Source organism: Pinus tabuliformis, chromosome 5_2 (genome assembly GCF_031772625.1).
Source record: "Pinus tabuliformis cultivar Carrire ecotype Pingquan chromosome 5_2, CPIR1, whole genome shotgun sequence".
NCBI classification, from domain to species: domain Eukaryota; kingdom Viridiplantae; phylum Streptophyta; class Pinopsida; order Pinales; family Pinaceae; genus Pinus; species Pinus tabuliformis.
Window position 1 is genome coordinate 658,104,695 of NC_142306.1, and position 11,447 is coordinate 658,116,141.

General features: G+C 33.9%; 1 pseudogene; it reads right to left on the minus strand.

Annotated features, from left to right (window-relative positions):
• Window positions 1–202: 202 nt before the first annotated feature.
• LOC149160790 (abscisic acid receptor PYL12 pseudogene) lies at window positions 203–1,460 on the minus strand (annotated as a pseudogene).
• Window positions 1,461–11,447: the final 9,987 nt, after the last annotated feature.

Genomic DNA, 11,447 nt, shown 5'->3' on the forward strand with positions numbered 1-11,447 from the left:
TTCTTTAAACTCTACCCAAATAAACGTACTCAAATAAACTCGAAAAATCCACTTAAAAACCAAACCTAAAAATCAAACCAAAATATGCAGAAAATTCCAGATTTCTCTTCTTCAAACTCTACCCAAATAAACGTAGAGACCAGAAATACGATAAAGGATTTCTGGTTTCTGGGCCATCCATATACACCATCACACATGAACCTTAAAAACACTTAATCCGAGTGATTGTATATAGCATCAGAAATCCAATTTCAATATTTACAAACTATTGCAGTGAAGATCAGAATTGGATCAGCATGCTCTACAAAAGCCAAAGCTAAACATTTTTCCTTCCCATGAAAATCTTATCCTTCACATGCTAAATATCTCAATAAGATCGAACTCCTCACCTCTGGAAATTTGAATCAGAATTTTACGAATACACATAATATGAATCTCAGCGCCATTCGATTCGATCGATCAACTCAGATATACAATTCATTAACTGACTCTCCATGTGCCAATTACTCGATGGGTATGGGGTCTCATAATCAATGCATATTATTAAAACCCCATCAGTGGTCCAGACCCCAATGGCGAGGCCCGGCGCGGCATGGAGCGGCGCGCTTTTCTTCTCCGATCAGTCGGTGAGGGTTCGAATCCCGCGACGCCTGGGCAACTGCTCAGAGATGTGAGCCAGCGACTGCAGATTACATTTAACAATGGTATCGGCGAACAGGCACGTATCTTCGGGGCTATTCCCCTCCGGCACGTCCACAGCATACGATTCGATCACCAGCGCCCCCGCCTTCCCGTCCGCATCGCAGATTTCGTGGAGAGTGGTGTAGGAACGATAGTTTTCCAGGCGGTGGTCTCCTCCCACGATTCTGAAGCTCAGAACGTGGCTATCGTCGTCCAGAATCTCGAGTCGCTCGGTGCTGCGCTCTGCTGGAAGCCCCGAAACCACGCGAACCTCTCTTGTACTCCCCACGGTGCCGTCTCCCCGCATGGAGCAGCTACGGATGAAATGCTTGTACGTCTGCGGTTTGTCGAAACGCCGCACCACGGACCAGACGTCCTCCACCGTTGCCCGAATCCGCTGGACGACCATTGAACAGCATCGGCCGTAACCAACAGAATGATTATGATATCGTCCCACCACGTCCTTCAGGCACTCATATTCCTCCTCCTTCACCAGACGTTTTAGCATCTCTGATGCCGAATTGGGCGGCTGTGCGCACCGTATCGAGTCCGTTTGGTCCCTGATTTTGGAAAAATCGGGGAACCGCCACAGCTGGTGAGGTTGACACATGGTCGGATTCGAGGGTAGGATTCTCAGAAATACTGCTAATTTCTCCTCGCTCCTCTCAGATCACTGCAATCGAAATGCAGGCAATAGGAGTTTTGAGGTACCAAAGGAGGGCTGAATCCCTATTTGAGTAGAGAACGGGCGGTTGTAAATTTTAATAATTTTTTCATGGAATGGATGCTGGGTCAAAATAAAATAGCCTCGCCATTCGATACTGACCGCTGCCGTTCACGTGAATAAACCGAAAAAGAACCTACGAGTCAGATGCCTTCCTCTCTTGTGGACAAAACAATGATAGGGATGCGCATGGGCGGATGAGTCCCACCGCTTACATGACGTCACATTCCATGTCCATAATCTCATTTTTTTCATAACGATAACGGTCCGAGCCTGTTCCAGTAAGCTTTCAGAGGACATTATATACAGCGTGTAATTTGAGGGTTTGACCATTCAGTTAAAACACAGGTAAAGGGGAGCAAGTAATACCAGCTGTCGATCTTGGAGAAGTTTATGTCAAACTAAAAGTAAGAGGAAAATAAGCTGAGGGAAAAACTATTAAAAAAAACATTAAATCATTAATAAAGATAATAACAAATTAATTATCAATAAAGGACTAACATTAAGTTGAAGGACTTGAGTGTAGTTTAACCTATTGTGTTAAAGAACCAACATAAAGTTGAAGGACTTGAGTGGTAGTTTAACATATTGGGTTTTTATTTATGTTTACTCTAAATTTTTTTAGATACCTTTTATTTGGTGAAAATTGTGAAAAATTTGTATAAATAAGTTGTTTAAAAGTAAGTGTTAATTTTTGGAAAGTTTTATGTTTATTTTTTTATAGGTTTTCGACTTGAATTTTTCACATTTGAAGTGGTTTAAGGGTTTTTGATGTTGCTAAATCTATATATACAATAAAAAATCAGATTAAACAACACAAATCAAGATTTGACCACAAATTCTTTTGCCAGATTCCAATAAAAAAACATGAGAAAACTCCAAAATATCAAATTTTAAAGCTACTTTAAAATTTAAATATAATTTAATATAATAAAATTATATTATATAACAAAATTATTTTTTAAATATAATATATAAATTATATTTGATATCCATAATAATTTTTGAAAAACTTTGTGCATTGTTTGAGGTCAATATTTCGAACCTACCAATGAGGTTCATCATCAATTTATATTGGTCCTCATCATGAACCTCACTAAGATCTTCAAGAGGTTGACCTTTAAGCCATGCTTATGTGATTTGTCCACTAGCTTCTTCAAATATATATATTATTAAAATTATTAATTTTTATATTACTATTACAGTAATATAAATTATTTATAATAATATAATAAAACTATTATTTATAAAATTAAACACAATTACATCCACAGGCATATGCATCGTACTCATGAATTGAGATGGTGAATGCTCTTTACTCAATACTCATATCACAACGGCAAAACATATAAAATTCATTGTAATATATTCCACACGCCATAACGTATAAAACTCATTATAATAGTTTTTTAAATTTTTTTATAGCATAATGTATAAAACTCATTATAATAGTTTATTAAAAAAATTTGTAGTATAACATATCATATTCATTATGATGTATTTAAAATTTTTAAATAATTTGACTTATTAGAGTTACAATATTATTTACAAATTTCAACCCAATGTTTATCCATTTCACTTCAATATGTATTGAGATAGTTTTGTTTTTAATGAATTAAAAAATTTTAATTTGTAGAAACAGGCAACCTTAAATAACAAAAAATCGGATTACAGAGTGGATTTGTAATGCTTGATATAGCATGTATTTATACAGATAAAATGAAATCTGAGAACACAAATATTATATTCAAGAACATTATGGTAAGATTCTATTTCAATTATACTTGAATAAAGTAAATAGTTATATTATAATTGAATAAAAATATTTTTTTTAAATAATAATGATAATTAAAATTTATTGAAATCAAATTTAATTCGTTAAAATTTAAAATAAATAAATTATTAATAATAATATAATTTTTAAAAATAGTTTAAATTAAGATTTACGCTGGATTGATTGAGTTCTATAGATATTATTATGATGTTGTTCTCTAAAACTTTAGCATATGCTAAATTTAAAGGCATTTGTCTTTGATGAGCAAGTTATAGCTTCGGCAAGGTTTTGAATGCCAATAAGTTTGTTTGGATGATGGTAAAATCACGAGTTGTGGGTATGATTAGAGGAAATGCGACAAAAGTAACGGAGTAAACACGCCCTTTTGCTCTGAAGGAAAAGGAAACCACGGATGTGGATCTAGGTGAGTGGAATGATCCTGTACCTTTGGATCAGGTTTACTCAACCATTTGAATCTCTACCAGAGTAATGGAACAAACTTTGCTTTGAGATCGGACAATTTTAATGTTTTAACCACAACGATGGCTCTTGGTCTAGGTCCACAAATCCAGCTTACTAGCAAGGTCTTGTAGATACCATATCTACCTCTAGCTTTGACAACATAGGTGAAACCATTTCTAAAAAAATTATCTCCTGAGATTTCCAAAGAAGTAATTGCAGATCATTAGCTCCTGTAATTTTCACTGTTTTTCGATATGTTTTCTGGTAGGACTCTTTGTATTAAGGTGAAAGCACTAGATCTGGTGTCTACTCTCACAGCTAGACTTCAAGAATGAACATGAATCCCATGAATCTATATGTGGCTTCTCCATGGAGGACAACGACTCCAAGGAGGGATTTCACTCAATGATTATGACATTACTAAGGAGGCCTCTATATTTCTTGCGGCAAGCTTAATCGGTGGTGGCATAGGTGGTGGTGCACCTTTAGCTTCTAAATCTAAGTCCTTCAAGGATGTCAACAATCCAAGTTTTAATTCCCCAACTCTTAAAGAACTCTCAGTGCCTAATTTCATTGTGGATTAGATGGATGATATCCCTACTATTACAATAGATAATCATATCTCATATGATTCTAGCAACAATTTTGAAATGCATGCAGTTATTTTCCCATTAAACGAGTTTTGGACATTGGCATCTGTGCCTCTGAACTAGGTCCATCAGACCTGGACACCAAATGTAGATATGTTCTTCTAGCCTAAAGGTTTCTTTGTGGTGAAATTTAACGATTTTCAAGACAAAGCTATGGCTTTCAATGAAGGACCTTGGTTTGAGGGTTGTGCCAGGCTTTTCATGAAGCCAAATTTCTAGAATTTTAACCCTCTTTCTATGTCATCTTTACCATGCCTATTTGGGTTTGGCTCCTAAACATGGCTCTTCATATGCTACATCCATAAATTTTCGCTGATGTGGGTAACCAATTGGTTGTTTCATCAGGGTTGATACAAATAGGTTGTAGAAGGGTATTGCTACATTTTCCCGTATTTGTGTAGAAGTACACCTCTCATGTGCATTGCCAGATAAAGTCCTTCAATGGAAAAAAATTGACTAATACGTAGTTATAAAAATGCAACTTTCCATTGTCAGATTTGTTAACAACTAGGTCATTTTCATAATGTCTTCCCCTCTCTTCAAGGGTGCTCTTCCCCTCTGGTAATGAGGAACAAACCTTGAGAATGGAAATACGTAAAATTTTCCATGGATTTTGATCTATATTGGATCATTATATTGTTTGTCATCCATCTCGATGCATTTGGAGTGGAAAAAGTGGAGGAATTAGCTCACGGAACTGTTTTTACTAGCAGGACCTAGTTTGGTGAAACAGGGTATGAAACCTTCCGGGAGTGTTTTGAGGCATCAAATGATGTTTTTGGGGGGTAAACATTTGGTGCTGTAGAGCCACACTTTTTCATGCTATTCTACACACAGAGATGTTTCCAATGATGCAAGAAGTGCGTCAATCGAGGTCTGCATGCAAAAGTTATGCCACTCAGAAGTTAACCCTCTTGTTTTCACACCTATAATTTGGGAGGATGTCATGTCAACCTCCATTATTCATGGAAAAGGGGCAAGCTATGTGTTTGTGATGTAAAAGATTCTAGAAGAGTCTATATTATAATTATACTTAAGATTTTATGTAGTCAAACTTAACCACTAGTAAGCTATCGGGTTGTGTTATAATTGAGGCCACTAGGAGGAAGAGGCGTTCCATTCTTTCGAGAGCATTTTTTTCCATAACTAAGCAAAGATATCTAGGAGAAATACAAGGTAGAGCATAAATAGAGGATATGTGCATTGTAGAAGCCCATGGGCCACAAACATTATTTCTTTGTACCTGCAACCTTCTTTTCAAGACAAAGAAAGAGAGCGAAGTGGCCTCACCTTCCAGCTGGGTTTTCTCCCAAAAGGGTTTCCCAGAGCATATTTTATGTCTTACGTGTGAGTGTGAGTTTATTTTATTGTTCTCTACTTTTTTGTATAATTTCCATTTGCATGCATGCACTAATTACAATTGAATTTATAGATCCATATGTTTAATAAAACTGTAATAGTGTAAAAAATCATAATTTTAATATATTATTATTAGATCTGTTGTGATGAACTGGTTAGTGGAATATCCATGGTAGTTTATGGATCAGATTCAAAGAAATTTGCAGCACATCAGCAAGATAACTCTCAACACCAAAACATTTCTACCAATAAATCAAATCCTTCAAATTCAATTCAACCATATGTAGCACCGTCACATCTAAGAGGCCTCTGAGAGAGCCCTGAATCCACCCCTTGAATGAAGCTAGAGGAGACACAACTATGGTTCTAACCTCGTCAATAAGAGGCCATAAATGCTTCCATGAATCAGATCAACTAGATAGTGATAAGGAGGCAACTAAAATGTAGCCCCCCCATAAATGGACTTGTTTGAAGAAAACACTATGATTGTACCAACTACATATGCCCCTAGCAATTCATTAGGGTGGATATATGTACGCAAGAAAAGCAGAAAAGAAGATCCTTAGAGAGATCCTTGATCATTTTCTGGTCCATCACCCACGATAGAAGGATAGAAGTAATGTAGTTAGTAAGATTAGAGAGGTAGTGAATGTATTGTTGTGTATTAAGCTTATTAGAGAATGATAGAAAGATGAATGTAGTTGGATATTTTGACACAATACAAATTAATTTACAAAGAAAAACAATTTTTTTATATATATTTTATTATCTGTGATATGTATATATTGATTTTTTTATCAAATATACATGTATATAATTATCTATTAAATAATTTAATCATTAATCTTATTTCCATTAACTAATAATTTATTTTGTTTTTCTTAAATCACTATTTATGTTTTAGATTTATTAATCTTTAAATATGCATTTACCACTTTTTAAACTTTTATGTAATTAATATACAAAAAAGTTAATTATAAAATTTTACTTTAGCAAAATTTCTGATATAATAAAAAATTGTGTAGAATAACTAATAGATAAATTTGGTTTTTGGCTAGAATTGGACAAGACAATTTTTAGTAAAATTGTGATTTTTTATTTTGGCTGTATAAATAGTTTCAACAACCTAAAAAACCCTAAGACACTCAAATTTTATAGATTAAACAACTTAAACTTATAATTTTTAAAATCTATAACGAAATTGTCCTGGAAAAAAATATTCGAGTAAAAGCCATTTCATCTATTACTTAAACTACGGTAAAATTTTTTCTTAAATCATATACATTATTAAGAAAATATCTTTTTTATTTAAAATTCTCACCTATCCTTGTCATTTACAAAACTTAATTAATTATTTTATTTGTTATATTATAAAATTAACTATAAAAATCAATTATTTATTTAAAATTATATATATATGATCATGAATTCATTAACGCTTAATTCCAACCTTATAAACTAATTTATTACACCTAATTATATCTTTAATTTAAAAAAATATTATATTTACTTTTCATTTTCCTTTCTTTTCGCCTGCGTTAACGTATTCTTATAAAATATTTATTATTTTCGTTTCTTGAAACAGTACGCTCGTAGGGTTTTCATCGTACTCGTTGGCGTCTGTCTTAAATCAGGGTCAACACCAACGTAATTTTTATTTTTAACATTTTATTTAAACAAAAGGAAATGGTTGGTAAACGTTTATATCCAACATTAATTAATTGTGTAGGTATTTTTTTAAATTTTATGAGATTCTCTTTATTCGAAATCTCGAAATATCAACTTATTGAGCTAATCCACATCGTAATTTATGATTTCTACCATTTTATTTTAACAAAAAAAATTGTTTCCGGACATTTACTTCCAACTATATACTTGTGTAGGTAATTTTTTAAAATTTTATGAGATTTCTCTTTATTCGAAATCTCGAAATATGACAAACTCTGTCTTAAGACTCATTTTAACTTATTGAACTAATCCAATTAATTCAGATTGTATCCATCAATATAATATATAAAATTAAATCTACCATAACCAAACATTAAAAAGTAAACCACTTATTACCGTGATTTAATTATTTTATTATAGATAAAATATCATCAATTATTTAATTTTCTCAATCTTAACTAAACCCTCTATTAAAAGCTTTATATTTTTTCGACCTATCAAATAATAGTAGTTACATAAAACAAAGAGGTTCTTTGAAGTAATAAATAATAAAGGTATAAGGACCAACACTACAAAGTGGGCCCCTTGTTATTATTTAACACATAGGGGGATAATGACATAATGACAGTGATGCAATTCAACCATTGAGGAAGCATTTTCGTTGGTTGGTAGGAGTTAGAGCACCATATACAAAGCACAATGATTCCTCACATTATAATGGATGGATTGCACGATGCACAATGTATTATTCTCCATATACAAGTGTCTTTGACATTTGCTTTCCATGCAAGTTGTGAATATGTTGACAAAAGGAATAGAGGGGCATGTGTAATGTACTATATGTGTGTTAACAACTTCTTCCCATGCAACTGCCCAACATTTTTCTGCATGATACTCTCTAAATATATTTAAAGATTGATTGGAGGGATACTATATGTGTATTTGTCCCTTCTTTCCATGACCTTATAATGTGGGGGCCACTAAGGAGCACATGTTCCCAACCTTATTTTATGAAAAGAACATGGCAAGTGGGCATACAACTCATTCCAATCTATCAAACATTAATCCGAAGGGGCAAAAGTGTTGTCTAACCAATTTTAAAATTAAAAAACCCTAGTGAGAGGATTTTATATTTAAAAACTCATCCTTTAAATTTTAAAATAGTTGCTATGGAATGTAGAGTTTAAGATTAGGTCGATTCAAAGTTTCTTGTACTTTGCTGCCAGACGACATGATTTATCAATGCTCTTGCCAGAGAAACATTACAAAAAATTGTGAAACCTTTTTTTATGGAAAATTATTATTATGGGTTTGTTTTCTTATTTATTTGGCTTTAATTGTAATGATTTTTTTGGGTTATTATGATAAGGTTTAAAAAGTATGTGGTTTTATTTATGTGATGTTTTATCTTTTTCTAGGTTATAAGTTATTGGGATATCATAATATGGTTTAAAAAGTAATTGTTTCTATTTATGTGATGTTTTAGATTTTTTTTTTAAGTTACTAATATAGATTTATTTTAAGTACGGACTTAACATGAGTCGACAGAGATCAAATTTCTTGAAGTGAAAAATACATTGTGTTATTTTTCATTGTTTAAATTGTATTTTGGAATGCTAAACAAAGTATATATAAAACCTCCCAGATCCGGGTGTCTGACGGCAGTACAGGTACATGGATTGCTGTTTGGATGGGCGCGTGGTTGATCTTCACCGCCACTCAGCCTCTCACAGCACCGGTCATAACTTCCCCTGTGCTCCAGATTAATGATGCTTTAATGATGCCAGTACATCCTCTTTTGCCGGTTAATTTCTTGATCATGGCGCTATCAATTTGCCACAATCGTGTTTCTCCCTTTCGCTTTGGTCCCTCCTTTGCAGATGCAGCAGTTTTCTCTCAAACTTTCTCAGGAGTAAACTGGGCTTTGGTTCATTGGAGGAACTTCTGGCTATGCCCTCAAGCTACCCTCTATTTCCCCTGCTCTTTCGCTAGCCATTCGTTTGTTGCTCTCCCTTTCAGCCTTCTGAGTGCTGAAGCCAAGTTTGTTTTCATCCCTAACCGCTTCCATTGTTTACCAAGTAGCCCGGATCACCCTGCTCCTCCAGTTATGCCGAAACTTCGACAGCGGATGAGTTGCAGAAGAGGCAGCTCCCGAGGGAAAATTGGACGCCAGGCCTTCTCTTCCACGTCGGACTCCTCAACTTTCTGCTCAGACTTCCGCATAGATAGGTACCCAGCTACTCGGAGTGGACGGGGTAGGGGCAGAGGATTGCACATTGTAGCACCAAGCTCCTTCCAATCCTCGACTAACGCCGCTCAGTTATAATTCCCCCGTAGTCATGGCACTTTCTCCTTTATGGCCACAGTCACCATTGAGCTTAGCGAGCTCAATTTAGGTCAAGAGGCTGGTTCCCTTAGGGTGACTACAGACAGGCCGGCAGAAGACAGACCAGGCTCCATCCAAACAAACTACGAACGGAGCAAAGCTTCAGGCTCTGGCAAAAGAAAAGCTTCTCAAAGCATGAAGAATCAGGCGGGCTCCTCTGATGACAACGATGATTACAAGTATAGATGCCGCATCATCGAGGAGCCGCCTGATCCCTCTCCTGATGTTTAAACAGGTTGGTTCTTTTTGGTTTTCTTGGATTTCAACAAGCTCGAGAAGGTTCACTTATCATCTTCTTAGATATCATGATAAATGCATTGGCTCAAATTGCCAGTTTCTCATGCGAAAGGGGCTTTCTGCCAGCCTTCAGTTTTCAGTTTCGGTTGCAGTCACATCTACTTATGTATTCAATAATGGGTTGTCGCATAGTTGGTCACAACTACTTGGTTTAGTTTTACTGTTTTGGTTGTCGCATAGCCCCAGTTCAATTCTCAGTTCCATGTACAACTATGGGGTTTTCTGGATTTTTGCTTTAGTCATGATCAGGCTCTCTACAGCTCTTGAGGGCAATACTCAGCTGGGTTTTTGCATACTGTTCTGCTATGCTTGTAATCATGCCGCATCTTTGGGCTAGCTTTACGAGGCCATGGCCTCGGTGTAAATTATTTTTGTATTAATATAGAAGTAGCCATATTCAGAAAAAAAAAAAAAAAAAGTATATATAGAACCAAATAAAAAATTTAACCATAATTTTTTTTTTTTACAGATATATATGAAGTTGATATCGACATAAATTATTTAACATAGATCTTCAAATAATTTATTTAAATCTCTTGTTAAAATATTTTTTTAAAGTATAAGCTTTGGTTGAAATATTTTTGAAAAGTATAAGATTTAAACATGTGATTCACACATTTTTTTACTTCTAATTACTTTATAACATATTCATTTTTTTTAATTATAGCCAATATTAATTTTCTATTTAGACCATAAATTTTAATTTTAATTTTTATTATAAAGGGCACGGACAAACATACAAACTTACTGGGTTATAGAATGAGCCTCTCAGCTCAATAAGTTATTGGGATATCTTTCTTGTGTGCTATTGAATATACTCTTGGTGTTATAATGTCGATCTGAAAAAACACCTAGAAAAAGTCTTATGAAACACCTAAAAAGAGTTATGAATTACTAGAAATCGAAATGTCCAAAAATACCCGATTGACCTCCATGGTATAAGCATATACATTTCTAGCCTTATCATAATAAGTGAAAATCTTATTAGATATTTGAACATAGGTGAAAAAATACATTTCTAGCCTTATTATAATAATTGAAAATTTTATTAGATATTTAAACATTGGTGAAAAAATTGCAAAACCTACCTCTGTAGAATTCAAACAAAACCACCTCAACTTAAGATGTAAAGATAATTATTATTAAACCACTGGTAATTATTATTAAAAGCTCAACTTAAGATATAAAGATAATTATTATTAAACCACTAGTAATTATTATTAAAAGACTTTAGTTCATAGAAATAACATTTTCTCTTTTGAAACTATGATGCACTTTAATCCCCACATAAAATTATTGACATAAAATTATTGTCATATGTCTTACTTTGGGGTTGTCTTCCTACCTTTATAATGCTAAGATAGCTAATCTCTAATAACTATTATTATAATAATTAGAATAAGTTAAGACCTCGACACTAGTAATAATTTTTTGATACTTATGATT